The 19,392-nt window shown below is 36.2% G+C and overlaps 1 protein-coding gene across 1 annotated transcript in view; it reads right to left on the bottom strand.

Moving 5' to 3' along the window:
* Positions 1-19,392, bottom strand: part of LOC133530982 (sex peptide receptor) — a 521,867-nt gene that overhangs the window by 455,277 nt on the left and 47,198 nt on the right. The gene's annotated exons all lie outside the window — the stretch shown is intronic.

The raw sequence follows: 19,392 nt of genomic DNA on the forward strand, positions 1-19,392 counted from the left end.
AGATTACATTTTTTTTAAACTAGTAATGTTAATAGTAGTTAATACCACGATGGTGGCAAACAAGCATACGGCCCGCCTGATGGTAAGCAGTCACCGTAGCCTATGGACGCCCGCAACACCAGAGGCATTACATGCGCGTTGCCGACCCTTTAAAAACCTGTACACTCCTTTTTTGAAGAACCCCATACTGTAGCCCCTCAGGAAAACCTCGGCAGGAAGCTCATTCCACAGTCGAAGCGTTCGCGGGAGGAAATTCCTCTTAAACCGCACAGTACGCGACCATTTAGGTTCTAGGGTGTGTTTTAGTAGTTTGAATGTCATTCAAAGTTTTAACGAAATCAGTTTCTAATGAAAATGATATAAAATGTCACTAACAAAGCATCGCTGCAAATTTACTTTGTATTCGAATTTCAAATAATTAATATTAACAGTTTGAATAACTAGAATTTCAACCTTACAGCTAACAATTAAAGTTCAAATTGCGATGTAGATTATCAACATTAACCTGTACGGATTTGCGTTCATTTCTCGGACCATTGAACTGAATAGATATCTCTATTAACCGATATTGACATTTCACGATCACTATTACATGTGTTATACCTATAGGGTGGGTACGGTTGTAACGGGGTGCGGTTGAAACAGCTTGAATATTTATGAAACTACATATCTACAGGAAGTGAGAGGCTCAAAAGGAAAAGGAACGGCATATAGCCATAAACATGATGTGTCGCTTTTTAGGATTCCAGGGTACAAAAACGGGACCCTATTACTTAAGACTCCACTGTTCATCTGTCTGCCTCTGTCTGTCAGCAGGCTGTATATCATGAACCGTGATAGATTCCGTTATAACAACAAATCCTAAAAACAGAATAAAATAAATATTTAAGTGCGGCTCCCATACAACAAATGTAATTAAATGTTTTTGGCGTTTTTTTTTGCGTAATTGTACGGAATCCTTCGTGCGCGAGTCCGAATCGCAATTGGTCGGTTTTGGTATCTCGGTACGCGAGCGCCGGCAACGCGACGCGCATTTCAATGCAGTCAAGAATAATCTTGATAGTTTTCAATATCATTTCAAGCAACATTAAATTTGTAGATTAAAATTAATTAATTAAAATTATAAAAAAATACAAAATGTGTATGACACGCAAAGTTCCGTTGTAGAGATACGAAGCGACTGACATGTCTCTGTAGAGATATGAGTAGGTATTGACAGATATACGATGATGTGGACTTATTTTGACACTTGGTCCGTGACGTAGCTCTACTCGTCCGGTAATCATGTTAACCGTTCCGTTTCGCGTGAACAGATAGTAAATAAAGAACATGCGATTATTGCTAAATTTGAAAAAAGTCACAGCATGAATAGTATAGCTTGAAGTGTGTTAGCTAAGCACCCTTCACCTCAACTATACTGCCAATACCTAAACACTACGCTGCAAACACCACAATTTCTACTTCAGATATCCGATTTCACAGAAGACATAACTTCCATATGTATGACAAACACGTATGTTATTCATACGGTGACAGGGGAACGTACGCAAATGTATCTACACTACTGTGAATAAGTTATTTCTATGAGTATTTCTACCTAGTTGAGAAAAGGTTTGTTTTTTTATCTTTGTATGATATCGGTGTGAATATAATATCATATGTGCTTTTACATTCTTTATTTATTTTGTAGCTTGATATACCTATGTTTTTTTAACTTCTCGCAATATTCTGCTATGTAAATAGTGTTTTACTAAGCAACTTATACTTCGTATGACACCAACTTCGAAATCAACGGGAGTACTGATGTGCCGAAAGAAACTTTCCGGAAATTTCCACATCGGAAAGTTCCGGAAACTTCTTATATTTTTGTATGGGCATTGAAAGTTTCCGAAACATAAAATGGAATTCTTATATTTAGGTCTACCCACTGGCAGGGTAATGTCCAAAGTGAATATGCCACAACCAAGTTACCCAGCCAGTGTTGGGTAGCCAGTGGTGTGGACGAGGAAACGCCGAATACAGATTAATATTGTTTATATTTTCCGATTTTATCCAAAAGGAAATCTGGGTAATACTAGCAAAGTGAATTTGAAATAGAGGTGGATTGTCAAAGAAAAATTTGCAGCCACCGTTTTACTGCCATCTTTCGTTTCGACACATGATTAAAATTAAATTTTAAGAACGCCATTTAATTTTTAACCGACTTCAAAAAAGGAGGCGGTTCTCAATTCGACTGTTTTTTTTTTTTTTTTTTTTTGTATGTATGTTACTCGATATCTCCGAGAATCGTGAACCGATTTTCAAATATTTTTTTAATCGAACGGGTATAACCCCGAGATGGTCCCGTTGGCACCACGATCTTGGAGAAATCGAGGGAACTCTTCAAATGTTATAGCTACATGTATGGCGCTTTTGGTAATATTTGAAGTCGGTTTTATTTTTTGTTAATGATCGTTATCCTTTCACTGATATGAGTTAAATTTGTTAAATATCAAAAAGTGGCGCCATTTAATGGATCAAAAGACAAAGGTATAGCGGCATCTTTTTGAGCGATGGCGCCATATCCTTTGGGTTATGCCCGGTGAGATGGTGCCACTTTTTTATATTAAACAAATGTAACACATATCGGTGAAAAAATTAGGATCAAAGTCAAATAGTGTTCTTAAAGTTTTAATCATGTGTCTAAAGATGGCAGTAAATTTACTGTGGCTATAAATTTCTTTTTTGACAATCCACCTTTATTTCAAATTATCTTTGATAATAGTTATACCAGGGTAGACTTGAGTTAAACTTCTAACATTACCCGTAACACATCCACAAATAAAACTACCAACTCTTAGTTTTTTGCACCTCCTAAATAGTTAAATTAATATTATGACGACCGGTTTGGCCTAGTGGGTAGTGACCCTGCCTACGAAGCTGATGGTCCCGGGTTCAAATCCTGGTAAGGGCATGTATTCGTGTGATGAGCATGGATATTTGTTCCTGAGTCATGGGTGTTTTCTATGTATTTAAGTATTTATAAATATTTATATATTATATATATCGTTGTCTAAGTACCCTCAACACAAGCCTTATTGAGCTTACTGTGGGACTTAGTCAATTTGTGTAATAATGTCCTATAATATTTATTATTATTATTATTTATTTATATTATCATTTCTCCACTACCTAAAGATTATCTGGTAGAGATTGCTCTTTAGCGATAAGATCGCCTGTGGTCACCTCTGTCTTCATGATATATGTCTCTCTGTAAATGTTATTTTGAGGTTGTGCAATAAAGAGGATTTGTATTGTAATGTATTGTAAAGTCTGCTTTATTATTTTTAGGCGGTCCAGTTTTTTTTTTTTTTTTTTTTATAATATTCGACTTATTTAAGCTCGCAAGGTCTACAGCTCACAGAGACACTATTTTATTTAGCGCCAACAGCGTTCTCCATCAACATCTCCATTGGAAGAGAAAGGAAAACGCTTTCAAGATATGATACGGGTCATTTCTCAAAACCATTTTCCCTTGTTCCAATTTATTTTCGTTCATAAATCGTCCGATGATATTGTAACTCAAGATAGGTTATAGGCGTTCCAAAATTGAAGCGTATACCTTGTACAAATTGTATAGGTTGCCTTTAGTCGCGCCTCGGCAAGCAAATGTTTACGTGCTAACGAGACACACACCGAAAGAGAAAGAGACAAGCTCATGTTTAACAACGAATATGACAAAGATGAATGAGAGTACTCTGACATTGGGGATCTTTTACATCTCCATATTTAATGTACTTATAACTACAGAGACTATAGGTCTCTGTTGTATTGTAGTAATTATTTATTTTAAGATTATTATAATGTAATGTTTACCCAGGTATTGCCTGTTGAATTTATAAATGTTGTTATGTATTTTTCATGTCACTATATGATGAGAGCGATGTTTAGCTTGAAATAGCTACTATTGAGACGAAATAAATGCTTCTAAAGATTAAAGATTAAAGAAAAATGTTACTATAAATGTTGTATTTACTTGTAAAAGAGCCCTTGACCCCTACTTGCAGAATTAATTTTTGAATTTTGAATGGGATGTGAAAATTAATCACAAATAACAGATTTCTTCGTAGGTATAGAATTAAATATGGAAGTATTTTTTGTACTCCGTATTTATGAGTAATAAGTATAACCTATCTATAGTTAAAAAATATCATTAACATCGTCAACGTTAATGATATCGCTATCCACTTTGGCAAGATCCTTAGTGTACGAGCGAGAAAGCCTTATGCACGTAAATAGCGATGTCCCTCTCGCACACTTATTTGATGACTCCCCATTATCTATATAGCATTGTCAGGGCAAAGATTATCTTCTTCTATTAGCTGGCTCCATTATAATATCAATGGTTCACTTTGATGGTAAACGTCCGGAAAATATGACGCGATCTTTAAATTCTATACTGAGGGCATTAAGGGACACAGCTTAGTAGTGTTTGCAGAATATTCACTTGTGATTTCTTACGCCGAAATCTCTTGTCCTTGTTGGCATAAAATCTCCTTAGAATTTCATTTGAATCTTGTTTAATTTAGATTTTTATAGAAATTTGAAATTATGATAATGTCACACTTTGTCATTGCAAATGCCACGTAAAGCTTAGCTTAGTTCGACTTTATAGGACACTGGCACTTATGCCAAGCCATGAACTTTTATAACTCCCGACGAAAACTTTTTTAGCAGATTTTTTTACTGTTCTAATCGCTGTTGTTTTATGATTAGATTAGATGATTTATTTCATGAAAGACAATTACATAATAAATTTGCATTGATATCAAAAATATAAGAATTTCTATCATGATTTTCTTATATTTTTGACATCGATATGATCGATATGACATCATATGAGAAGTTATTAAAAATCTTATATTAGTGACAATTGTATTAGGTACTACAGCAGGGCCTCTTTAATCCGAACACCCAAAATGTATACCCTGTTCGGACTCACGTAGCGTTTGGATTATAGTATGCAGAAATTTTCATAGAAATTTTTCAGAATAAAACACGCATATTTGACAATTTTCGTATATTTAAGTAAGTTACAAACAATTCTACAAAATAATCACTCAGTATTTTTGAAGAATTCCGGTATGGTGCTTTAATTCGATAACAAAATGCCTAACGGACGCGTTGCGGACGATAAAACAATACGTGTAACACCTAAAACGCACTTCGTGGCACTGCAAGTCAGAACCTGAGTCCTGAGCGAAATGGCGGTTGCGCGGGTGGAGAGGGGGGTCGTTCGGATTATAGAGGTGTTCGTATTAGCGTGGGTACGGATTAAAGAGGCTCTGCTGTATATCGTTATTATTAGGATAATATTAATACATATTTACCTGTCTCAGCCTACTTTCCTACTTTTGAAGAGTTTCTTGGCAAAATTAGTTTTTTAATATCACAAGAAACCACATGTGAGTTAGTGATGATGTTGTAGCGGTACTTAACCTAAGTGGCCGTACTGTTGTAAGCTGTAGGGCTACGAATATAATATTAATGCTGAAGCCTCTGTGGATAAATTTCATCGAGCACGCGCGCATCACAGTCGCTGTTCTAGATGCAGTAAATCAACATTATTATTATATGGCTTCACTTAAGAGGGGAATAGTTTTGCGTTCCTAGCGAAATAACGTTACTTTTTCGTTAAATTCCATTTCGGGAGAAAACGTTTCCGGACCCGGGTACGTCCTTAAACTACGTCCATAAGAGAGGTATGGGCATTGTGAATGTCATCTCGCTTTGTGTGGTAGGGCACAGCCAGTGGATGTCATTCCAGATCTAGAGCAGAGCCCAACCGGAGAAGTACCTCCACCTTACAGAAAACAGCAGCCAAATAACACTAGACCCTACTCATAGTGTTGTGTTCCTGCCGGTGAGTAAGGTTGCCAGAGCTAAACGAGGGGGGGGCGGGTTTGGGGTCGGCAACGCGCATGTAACTCCTCTGGAGTTGCAGGCGTACATAGGCTACGGAGACTGCTTACCATCAGGCGGGCCGTATGCTTGTTTGCCACCGACGTAGTATTAAAAAAAAAAAACGTTTTCCACAAAGTAAATCTTAAAAAATCACTTTGATTTTGATGCCAATCGCTTCAGCATAATATATTCAAGGTTTACATAGATTTCGCTTTTTTAAATAAAATAAAACCTATAAACCTAGTTTTTCATTGTGTCAACAACATACTAAACAATCATGGAGCATGGAAAATATTTGGAAGTGGAAAAACGTTTTTTTTTGTATGGAATATCACGTGGTATACTTACTTCCCTCTTAATTATAAACTATTTAATCCTCTTACCCTGGAACGAATAGTTACACTACGTGGTTTTAGAGAAATTGCATTTAACAATCGCTCCGTTTATGGAATGTACATCTATCCGAGATTTTTTCGTGGGACTTCTGAATAGAATTCTCCAAAAATGGAGTTACAGGTCTTTGATGGGCAGGCGTGGTATGTGTTGTACGCTGTTTAACCACCGACGTGGTATAAGACACGGTAAACGTAATCTTCATTGCAGGACTCGAGTTCTTTTTGAGTCATGCTTCAAAAACACTTGTAATAAACATTAGCTTGCAGATATATCGATGGACTCATATATAGAGTCACAGGGACATTATAAATCGAAATACTTATGTCACTTTCTGTCACCAGTCGAAAAAGGCGTACCTACTAAGTATGTTGGGTCACTTAAGATAACAGACTATTCTTCTCTAAACGTAAAAATAATTGTATTAGAATTGGCTTTTAATCAATAATAAAAAAATACTTATAATTAGCAGTTTATGCATAAGCAGTTTGGCGACTAACTTTAAAATTGATTATGTATATGTGCCTTTGAAAAAAAAAAATTATATCTTTTAATTATATTTAATGTTAATTAAATTCCCTTCCTTCATTGTTTGTCTCCGGGATGGTTGGGCTAGGCACGCTTCGGATGAGGAGGAAGTTGTTGTTGTTAGTCCACTATCTTTCTGTCGTACACCACAGAGTGGACTGCCCAGCTGTGCTAGAGAGGATCAGATTGGTGGTTCCGGTGAGGGCCCCTCAGGATATGAACTGCGTGGCGGTGGCGCTGGCGCCGCGCCGCCGACCGGGCCTGTTGCAGCGCGTGTCCGCTCGCACGTGCCCCGCTCGACACGCTCCTACCGCGCGCGCAATATCTTTACTGCACTTAATGCTCACTCAGTACGAGGAGGCTGACATGTTTGCCGGAAAATTTGCCCAATTATGTTGTATTGCCAAACAGTTCCTAAATAATTTGAATGAATCATGATTTGTTTTATTAGTATTTTTTTATTTATCTTTATTTAGTATTATTATTATTTTTTGTGAACGATAAACAATTGTAATTTCTTATTTGACTATTTCTCTCACTGACATATTTTCTCTTTATGTATAATTAATAATTTAGCGTGTAAGTGCTTTGGTGTGATGACATACTGTAAACTTGCATTGTATTTAAGTGAATAAATGAAATAAATTAAATAAATACCGGCGAAAACTCACAAAATAAAATTAGGTACACACGTGATTGTACAGTGCAGCTGTTTCCCAAAGGGTAGGACAGGGAGGATAAATACGAGGTCACGAATTTCCTTAAATATCCCGAGGAGAAAATCAGAATCTGAAATACTTCACAAATTTTTAATTTTTATGTGTGAATCGAAGTTAAAAATAATTTGCTAGGCAGAAGCATCAGGCTAATAAATTTGTCGATGTATGGTGAATACTAGACACAGATGTGACATAATTTACAGCCCAAAACATCCCATGAGATAAATTGGGAGATGATAAAGGAAGATCTGAAATGGGGAAGGTCGGTGCCAAACTAGTTGGTTAGGTGACAATTTATTTGTTAATGGTCTAAATCGATTCTGTTTTTTGTAAGGAATTCAATGAAAGCAATAAAAAAGTCAGAAATGCGACGATTTTCTTTTCTTCCCAAAAGAATAACTAATTCGTATACAGGTATGTTGGTATCCAATCAGTTGTGATACTGTTAAAAATCTACCACTATTCATTAATAAATACCGGCGAAAACACGCAAAATAAAATTACGCACATACGTGATTGTACGGCGCAGTTGTTTCCCAAAGGATAGGACAGCGGAGGATAAAGATGTGGCCACGTATTTTCCTAAATATCCCGGGGGGAAAATTGGAATAGATCAATTCTTCATATATTTTTACTTTTTTATTTGTGAATGAAAGAAATAAGTTATTTGTTATAGATATATTTATGTAGAGATGTATTCGTCAGGTCTGTCGAACAGAAAAGCGTCTGGCTAAGCTCAGTGGGCTGCGTTCGGAGGAGGACTTAAACACACAATATCATTAGGTCTACATAGATTCTGTGTTTTGTAAGGATCTTATGAAGCCAATTTTATTAAAAAAATACAGAAGTTAGAATTGCGACGATTATTTTCCTTCCCAAAGGATAGCTAATTTGTAAACATATTGTATTCAATTAGTTGAAATACTGTTAATAATCTACCACCATTCATTAATAAATACCGACGAAAACTCGCAAAATAAAATTACGCACATACGTGATTGTACGGCGCAGCTGTTTCCCTAAGGAGAGGACAGGGAGGATAAGGACGAGGCCACGAATTTCAGCCGGAAACAACCCGTGGAAGATATCAGGAAGGATTTTCAAAGTATTTTTACTTTTTATGGCAGCGAACAGCAAGGTTAGCATGTCATGTCTCGGATCTTGTAACTCGTGTGTTTGTTGCTTTACTTTCATTGTATTTCTAAGCAATTTTTTTCTCAATATACTTCTCAGTTACTATGCTTACCACCGTTCAAATATTCGCCCGTATTGAATTTACACACTGTAAGTAATATCATTGATACCATGGACGAATGATACTTGGAATACTCGAAGCAGCACATGCCCGTTCCGTTGTCGATCCTTTAGACGAGGATTCATATCTGTCAGTTTCATGTTTCATATGTATGAAACGATGTTATATTGTGTGGGCTGTCTCTTTTTACGGTGCGACATATCCGCATCATGTTAATGAAACCCGATTTACACTTGGTTCTATAATAATACTCGCTTTGCCAAAATTTTAGCTCTTTGTTTAGCTTTCCTTTTGACACGCTAAAGCTGACAAAGTCTGTTTTTCTTTGATTAGAGTACATTCATACCTCTTTTTAGGGTTCTGAAGTTTACTTGGAACTCTTATAGTTTCGCCATGTCCGTCTGTCCGTCCGTCCGAGGCTTTGCTCCGTGACCGTTAGTGCTAGAAAGCTGCAATTTGGCATGGATACATAAAACATGCATGGCGACAGAACGGTAAAATAAAAATGTAGGGTACGTCCCATACAGAATATTTATTTTTTGCTTTAACCCAATGGTGTGGGGTATCGTTGGATAGGTCTTTCAAAACGAATAACGGGCTCCAACAACGATTTTTTTTATACAATTTAAATTTTCAGAAATAATCGCTCCGGAAGAAAAAATATGTGTCCCCCTATACCTTTAACTTTTGAACCATAGATCCAAAAAAATGTTTCTTTTGGTAATACTTAAGCTTCATAAATATTTTCAATTAAAACTATAGCGAACATGATCGGTCCAGCCGTTTTTGTTATTGCAAAAAGTCTTCTCTTAGTAAAAAGACTGTGTGTAGTGTGACAACTAAAAAAAAAAACACAAATAAAGAATATTTTACCATCAGCTACATTTTCCCGTATTGATCTTATAGACCGAGCGTCAGCGAAGGTCTCCTTTTCAGCTTGGGCAAAAATGCTTTCGTAAATCCGGATTTTCTCCTCTACGTAATTTCACGAGAATCATGATCATCTCAGCCATAAGACCTCCAGTGCTGAACATAGGCCTCCCCCTTGGACCTCCACATGTACCGGTTGGAAGCGACCCACATCCAGCGTCTTCCGGCGACCTTAATAAGGTCGTCTGTCCATCTTGTGGGTGGTCGTCCTACGCTGCGCTTGCTAGTCCGTGATCTTTATTACACTCGTTGTTTATTTATTTATTGGATTACCCTATACTATAAGAAAACAGATCTCAATCAACTTTCGTCCATCACCTCACAATACCGCAGACACTATACATATAAACAAATAAATAATATTTTTTATACTACGTCGGTGGCAAACAAGCATACGGCCCGCCTGATGGTAAGAAGTCTCCGTAGCCTATGTACGCCTGCAACTCCAGAGGAGTTACATGCGCGTTGCCGACCCTAAACGACTATATTTCTTTTTATATTTACGTCGGTGGCAATCAAGCATACGCCCTGATGGTAAGCACTCTCCGTAGCCTATGTACGCCAGCTATTCCAGAAGCGTTACATGCGCGTTGCCGACCTTAACACTCCGCACCCTCATTGAGCTCTGGCAACCTTACTTACCGGCAGGAACACAACACTATGAGTAGGGTCTAGTGTTATTTTGCTGCGGTTTTCTGTAAGGTGGAGGTACTTCCCCAGGTGGGTGGGCTAGATCTGGAATGACATCCGCTGTACTGTGCCCTACTACACAAAGCGTGATGACATTCACAGCCAGATGATTCAGATGATTTTTTGACGTAGTTTAAGGACATAACCGGGTCCGGGCTAGTTATTTAGATGTATAATATCATTGGTAATTTTCTAACACATCATTTCGATTTTCAGCGCCATTTAAATATTAGCCACTCCGCTATATTTGCCAAAACAATGTTACTAAAATAAAATTCACCGTTCTATTAATAATTACAAGACCCATATTCCAAACAGTAGCTAATTATAAATCCACACACACCAAAACCACCTTATTACAATGCCCTAAAGTTTATATTAGGTTAACTTAGAGCTCTGAGATTGGTAAACACGCCTGACTGAAATCCGAAATGATAAGATTAGTAACGCAAACAAGGGCGTATATTCTAATTAAAATATAATACACATACGCTTTTTTTTAAACAGACTTTGTATACGATAACGTCATCTTTAGGGCAACAGACACGTACAGTTAGCCATATAACTGATCGTATAAAAATGTTTTTAGCGAACTAAGCCTTTTATCTCGAGTGCCCACGATTGGCTTAGCCAGGTAATCTAGGCTAGGCATTTGGCGAAAGTGATTATTTTGTGAGCTTGAAATAATAAAAAAATTTAACCGAAGTCATCGAGTAATTAAAAAAAATAATGAACCAAAGAAATGAAGAAAATTAAAAAGATGAATTAATGAAATGAATTGATGGAATAAGTACCTAACAAAGAAATCAATTTTGATCAATATCCTAAAACCAATTAGTTGTTTCAAACCAACCTGTTTGTTGGTGTAACACATAGTTCGCAAGTCCCATTTTTTATGTCAATAAATAAATAATAAATAAATATTAAAGGACGGTATTACACTGATTGACTAAGTCCAACATTAAGCTCAAAGAGGCTTGTTTATGGGTACTTAGGTAACGATAAATATGATACCTATATAATTTTTTATAAAAAACTTAAATACATATAAAATATGACAAATGTGCTCGTCACAGAAATACATGCCCTTATCGGGATTCGAACCCAGGACCATCGGGGTCATAGGCAGGGGCTTATGAAGCCGATGCAGTGATATGATGGTGCAGTTTATTCTGGTCTAGTGGCTACTCTACCCACTAGATCAGACCGGTCGTCAACCCCGAAAATTACCCCGCTCGAAGTTATCTTTTTGATACTTACTACATAAGTTAGATTAAAATATAAAGTTTAACAACTTCCACCATTTATCAAAATGATATCGGTCATTCTAAAATTTTGTGTTGGCAGAAATCAACTTCAAACTTGTCGTTTATTTAGGTAGGTACCCTTCCACCGACCAAAATCGATGGACTGTAAAGCGTAACTTAACAGAGAACTGTGATATTTACCCTAAAATAATATTTTAGTGTACCTACTTAGTATGATTTAGCGGAGTTTAAATGCAGGAACAAATGGTGTATGGTTTGTCCAGAAATCCTAACACTACCTACGTCTTCACGTTTTCCCGAGACGACACGTACCCGGTGCAGACGTCCCAAATTCCCCACTGTCCGCGATATTTGTTCGACCAAGTATGAACCAGAACGGTGAACCCAACCTCGCTTTCTTAACCGCTGCCCCAGATTTTGAATAAAAGATTTCGCCTTAGAACACCAGGGTCCACCGGTTCCACTACCATCGGGACAAAGTCACATAGTGATTCAAAGTTCGAGTATTTGGAACGCTTTGCTGCACTCTCCGCCGCAGACCCAATTCTCCGCACTACGTGGCTGTGATGTGATGGAGCCAATGTACATACGCAAGTCGCTTCACAAATGAGACACCCACCCACTCAACTTAATAATTATAATTTATGTATTGTTGCGCCTGTGAACGGGTTCCAGCGTGTTGCGCCTGTGAACGGGTTCCAGCATGTTGCGCCTGTGAACGGGTTTCAGCATGTTGCGCTTGTGAACGGGCTCCAGTAGGCGTTCTACATGACATTAAAGCTATCCTTTTACTTTAGGGACCTGTACGTGTTGGATCTATATCCCCACGCAAGCCAATCAAAAGACCGGGATTTATAGGCTTGTAAAATCCAAGGAGATACAAATAATATCTAGGTACCTATTAAGATTCCGATTCTTATCGCAATTTTAATATTTTACAGGTAATCTTATAAAGTGTGTATTCGTGTTTCTGCAACATACAAACTCCATAAGGCGCTTTTCAACAAATTTTACGCTCGTCATGAAAAATAAGTGTTTTGAAATATGTAAAAGGAATCCTTCAAAGTATTGTGCTCAAGGGAATGTATTATTTGTCCCGCTGAATGGGAATGTCTAGACCTTTGATGTATCGTAAACAACACAATAGGCCACTCGGCTGGCTGGATAAATACAAGATTTTATTATACACCGCATGTATAAACAGCATTGAAGGTCCTTATTATTATAAATAAAATTTATGTAAGATAACAGGAAACCTCAGTCATATATCAACCTTCAGTAGTATTTTTCAAACAGCTTTTTTTTAATACTACGGCGATGACAAACAAGCTTACGGCCCGCCTGATGGTAAGGGGGCATCCATTAATCGCGTCATATTGTATAGGGGGGGGGAGGGGGTCAGCAAAAAATCACCAATGATCACCACAGGGGACGGGGGGGTATGGACACGTATCACGTGTATTTTTTTTTTCATCTGTGCTATACTGTATTATAGTCAATAAAATAAAAATAATAGTTTTCCGCCCTTATTATCCTTCACGTGTACTTAGGTTCATTTGTTAGAAAACTGTTCTTTAGTTATCGAAAAAAATACACGTCATATTGGATGGGGGGGGGGGGGGTCCTGAAAATATCACCAAAGATCACCATGGGGGAGGGGGGGGGTCTAAAACAAGCCAAAAACGTATGACGCGATTAATGGACGCCCCCTAAGCAGTTTCCGTAGCCTATGTACGCCTGCAACTCCAGAAGAGTTTAATTTATTTATTTTATTTATTGTTTTTTTTTTTTTCGAACAATAAATGCATATAATAACTGTAAGGTAAGGTGGCGTTTGACTATCACTGGGCAAGATTAACACTCGTATGGAATCCTCATACTAATTGTCTTGACCCGAGCAAAATAAACTATGTTCATTTTACCCAACCTTACATTATATTTATTTATCAAGGAAATAACACAGAAACATACATAGAACGTGCAGGTACAATAAAATGTTGGTTACATATTTTAGTACATATATTTCCTTAAGCTTACAATGACACAATTATTATTATACAATTCCTAACAGTACACAAACAATCCCTACGTATACTTACTATAAAATTTCATTTCCCCATAATAGACTATAACCCGAGTCATAAAGTTCCACATTAACCAAACGATTCTGAATAGATTTTAGATTTTAGACAAGACGCCATTTTGAACCGTAGCTATAAAGTACTTAAGTTGGATTATCGACTAAATGCTTTTCGATTGGTTTAATGGTAATGGCACATCAAAATCAGCTTAGCTTTTGTAACTTTTTACAGCTTCTGTTTTAACTATGACGTTAATTTTACGAGTTGAGGGTCGACTTCCGCATCTCCATACAAACGTAGTCCGCATTTTCCTCTCTGGATATTTACATGATGAATCAGAATCAGAATCAGAATGCTTTATTTGTAAAACATAGGTATAAATAGGTCTTAGGTATATTACATTTGAACACTATGTTTCGCCGGTCGGCATACAAATACAATGTTGTAACTTATAAAATAAAACAATTAAAATGAATATTACATTACAATTAAATTAAAATACAGTTCAAAATTCAAATACAATTAAAATACAGTTCAAAATTCAATAATATTAAAATATATCATTAGTCATGGTTATAATTACTATTCATGTCATAATCATCTAGATATTCTTTTATGGAGTAATATCTCAGATCATAGAAAGTACTAGATGGCTGACGGAGGCGTGGCGCGTGTCGCCGCGACATGGCCACATCGTGGCCATACCGGCCCGCCGTAAGACAGTAGCAACTTAGCTGTCATTGAACAATGTGCGCGTCAATTTTATTGAAATGCCGAATTATAGCGCTATTTTGTGTCGAAATAGGAGTGCATCCAAAAACTATAAGGATCATGGAGTTACATAGTACATTTTTTTCACGTATTAGTCAATAAAACCACACATTTTAACAAATAAATCCAGTGACATATGATTTTTCTGAGTCAGACCATGTTGTCATACAAACGCGTGGCAATTTGTCTATGCATTCTACATTGACGCTTTGGCATGGAAAACTATTTGTAGTGTCCTTAGCAACGGCGCAATGCATTAAACCGCTAACGATATTCACAGGGACATTATTGTTTCTTGGTACGACCGCCAACCGCTCCCTTCATTGACGCCGCGAAGTAGAGTGGTGCTCATGCATATAATTGATCTTTGAGCGTTATCGATAAAAATGTTTGGATATAGTGTATACACACATTAAAAATAATTACTTTCATACGATAGTAATTATTTTTCAAGTAAAATTTTACAATTATTTTATATGCACCTAATGTTTAATTTAATACTTTTTAATTTGGATTAAAAATCGAAAAGGTAAGCCAAAAAATAAACTGATTTAATTAAGTACAATTGTACAAATGTTTTATTTCAGAAATAAAATAATAACAGTATTACATTTATGCTGGCCCCCACACTAGGCATAGCCTGTCCTGTGGTGGATAATAAGGTTTACAAGTAAAAAAAAAACAATACTACAATTGAAAATAATAATATACAATTATTTAGAGTAAACAATTGAAAAAGAAACGGTGGTGAATGGAATTTACAGAGGTAAAGTTTACAGTGAGTCAAAAAAGAAATATGTTCATGATTGCAATTTTTTCAGTTTTCCTAAAAATCCCAGTATTAACGAAAAATGGATAGATGCTACAGAAAGAGGGCCCTAACTGGTTTATGAGCGAGAAAAGTGTTATTTGTTCGGATCATTTTCAAGAAACATGTTTCCAGTTACAGTTACAGATAGAATATAAATATGTTTAAAATAATAGTATATTGTATACTTAGTCGATCCAAAAGTTCTATCAGAAAGATTTTTACTGATAATTATGATTACTGTTTCCTTATTATTCGTACATATGATATAAAAGCTTATTTAATGGTGCATTATACTTACTATATAACATGCTGGAATTGCTTTCAATTGGTGACGAAATATGCTATAATAAACTGTAACTTTTTTTTTAATGAAGCGCTCGCGTCTTACGACAATCCCAAAGTAAACAATTTAAACAAACATTACATCAAATAATTACTGAAATTTAAACCAATTTGATTAGTTAAGAGGAATTCCTAGTTGCGATTTTTCCATACAAACGCTCTCGACTGATTCCTCCCTGGATTTTCAACCTAGAGCAGTGATTTTTTCAAATAAGATCAATATCATCAATATCTGTGCCGCTATGTTTTGCTTTTTTGGATTATTTTATTTTGAAGAAAGATACAGCGCCTCGAAAATCGCAAAAACGGCTCAATTGAATTGGCTGTAAAAAAAGGCACAGTATACAAATATGACAAAAAATATCCAAAAAATCAAAACATAGCGGCATAGATTATTTCTTTCTCTTGCAATTTCCAAAATTTCATAATGATTAGTTGCGTTTTGGAGGAGGAAACAGTCGAGAGCGAAACCTCGATTTTTGAGTTTTTTGCGAGTGAATTTCGGTCCGAGCTGCAGTTGTCCTTATCGCACGAATTGGAGGCGGAGACAGTTTCTAAATATACGTACACAGAAGGAATAGTGATGGGCATAACATCCTTATTAGGGATTGCAGAACCGGTACTGTTTTAAAGAACCGGGATTTCCCGGTACTTTCGGAACTGGTCTAATTATTTCATTATTTTAAATAAAACGACAGCATTTTGCGATTTGACCACCTTTCGTATTATAATTTAATAATCACATTTTCTTTTATTACGTAGTAGGCAATTTTTTTTAGAAATATAGTATTTTACATTGCTCACACTTGTGCGTCACAAGTAAAAGATAACTACTTTGATGTTTGCCACTAGATAGCAAATTTAATGAAATTACATTGACGAGGGGATTTATATATAAGTATCGCAGTCGTATTGTATAATCCGCCGTATTACATTACGGCTAGCCGATATCAAAATAAGGGCCATTTTGAAATGCGGCGGTTCAACGATTAAGGTATGTTGGGTAAATACCGGATGCGGGTGAAGAACGTAGGACATTCATTTCCCCCTAATTTGGCTTTATTTTTTAATGTTGATAACATTGTGTAAGACGCCATTTCATTGCGCCTCGACTGTCAGTGTCCCCGCGTCGCTCAGGGAGTCGGGCTTGTGCTATGTGCAATCACAGAGAGCAAGGTAAATTTCGCGAATTCTTCCTTCTATCCGATCTTCGCTCTGTAATTTATTTTGCGTATTGTGATGAAACTGTGTTTGTTTTTGTAATTGTGTTAACAGACCTAGCACTGCTGTAGACCGATATCCGATCTTGACCCTTCCAGGTAAAGATCGGACCAGAAACAATCAGATCTTTACCTATTTAAAAAACAGCAGTGATTATTAAACTTTAAATTTTCTTCAATTTACCTACTGACCTTAATTATCACATTTATTGTTTTCTTGATCACACTTTCGTACCATTATTTTTATCCAGTACCACTACCAGCGCGACGGTTACTGACAATGTAATTTTTTTAATTTCCGCAACCCAAAGGTTGCCTTTTAGCGATAAGACCGCATGTTGTTTACCTGTGCTTATGTGTATGTTTTCTTTTGTATTGTTTTCTTTTATTGAGGTGTGCAATAAAGAGTATTTATATTGTATAGGGATGATGATACATGTTGAAATTTATAACAAAATCGAGTAAAATAGATAGCAAATGAGCAATTTTTAGCAATAAAGTACCTACACATACGGATGCATATGTAGATGTGCACGCATACATACATTGCTAGTTTCGGATACAAAATAGAGATAGGGCTTCGAAATTAGTTTCCTTAAAATGCTTCAAGAGGGCTCTCTTTTCCTATATATTTAATTATTTACTTTACTCTTTACATACGATCCTTACATTTTATCAAAAAAAAAATAGATTGTATATCAACTATATATTGCAAAATTAAACCAACAAAATCGCAATTTTAATTATTTTCCATACTTCAAGATGGGCTCTCAGTGACCTTGACCTTTTTAAAGAACTACTTAGTCTTTTTGATTTCTAAGTTTGATTCTTATTTTTTTGGCGACCTTCATTAAAAATGACTGGGCACGATTATTTTTTATTTTGATTTTGTCTCTCCTACTTAAGTACTTAATATCTTCCAGTACATTCCATTCAATAAACAATACATTTACACTTTCCCTAAACCGAAATCTTAAATTGTCAAAACTTCGCAACGTATCTATTATTTTAGTGGTTTTTTTTATTACTTCGGGTAAACCTTACAATAAGAGGTTTCTTAGCACATTGTTTACTTATCAAATTGCCTTATGACATAGGTATCAAAGTTTGAGAGCCACAATTTTACCAATTTTTGTATCAGGGTTAAGATCGGATACAAAAGGGTAGACACCGGACCTATTTCTTTGTGATACCTTATTCTCTTTCCATTAGAAGCAACTTTTTTTCACCATCCAATGTTCTCCCTTGATGGCAAAACACTCGTTACCCTAAAAAAAAGTATGTCTCATCTTTACACAGGTACAAAACTAAAACCGTTCTATATTGAAGATTACCAAAATTCAGGCCGAATCTACGGTTATTATTTAACGATTCGCTACGTACTTCAAGAATCTGTCACGTGTTGAGATCTCGAAAAAACATTTTTTCACGAGTTCTCTCAATTGGTCCCAAAATTGTCCGGCATTATCCCAACATACTTTACCCAGATTGTCATTGCGATACGTTCTTCAATAAGGCGGCCCAAGTTTAGCCCCATCGTACTACAAGTTAAATAGATTGTAGTTTAACCATAGGTATATTTATACCTACTTACAAAATTTCACAACACACCATGATCACTCCCAACTTACTGATACGGATAGGTACAGTCAAGTGTAAAAAAAAATATGGGTGTACACATCTTACTCAAAAATATGTCCCATAGCATCTTATTCCAGTGTAATAAGAGCGTAGTACCATATTTATGAGACGATTCTTTCGATACATATTTTTGCACTTGTACAACGACAACCGAAGCTGAGACATCATTATTTTTTGCAGTTTTTACCTATATGGTAATTAATATCAATCAATCATTTATTATTTCGTCATCATAGGTGTGAAATACATTTAGTACAGGTGATAGGGTGTTTGGTATTAGGGTGTAATAGATACAGTTTAATATAAGAATGAAAAACAATATTACGTGGTAACAACAAAAACAACTTGCGTCGGGCAGCGCAGAATAAATTCCGTCTGGCTCGCGGGCGATGTCGACGGAACGGCGCGCAATGAGCGAGCGCACGCGTCTCGCGTCTGTGTGCGCGCACTCACACTTAGATAGCTCCGGCTCCCGCCCACCGCAGCGCGACAGAAACATAGCTTCAAAAATTCGAGATTTGAAAAGTTGCTCAGCTAGGAATTGCTCTTAAGCATAAACAAGCTTTCGCATCATGGTACATGTTTTTTTTTTTTAAATTAAAAGCTTTGTATTAAATTTTATCAGTAAAAACCTTTGTGAGAGAACTTATGGCTCAACTAATATACCTTACACGTACCTTAAAATTCTTAGCTCGTAAATAAGGTCAAAAATTTAAAGGAATATAAATTAAGTCTATGGCAATTATTACTTAAAACAAATATGTCAAAACTCTAAGGTCATTTTTAGAACATGTAAAATA

Source organism: Cydia pomonella, chromosome 24 (assembly GCF_033807575.1).
Source record: "Cydia pomonella isolate Wapato2018A chromosome 24, ilCydPomo1, whole genome shotgun sequence".
Classification (NCBI taxonomy): Eukaryota; Metazoa; Arthropoda; class Insecta; order Lepidoptera; family Tortricidae; genus Cydia; species Cydia pomonella.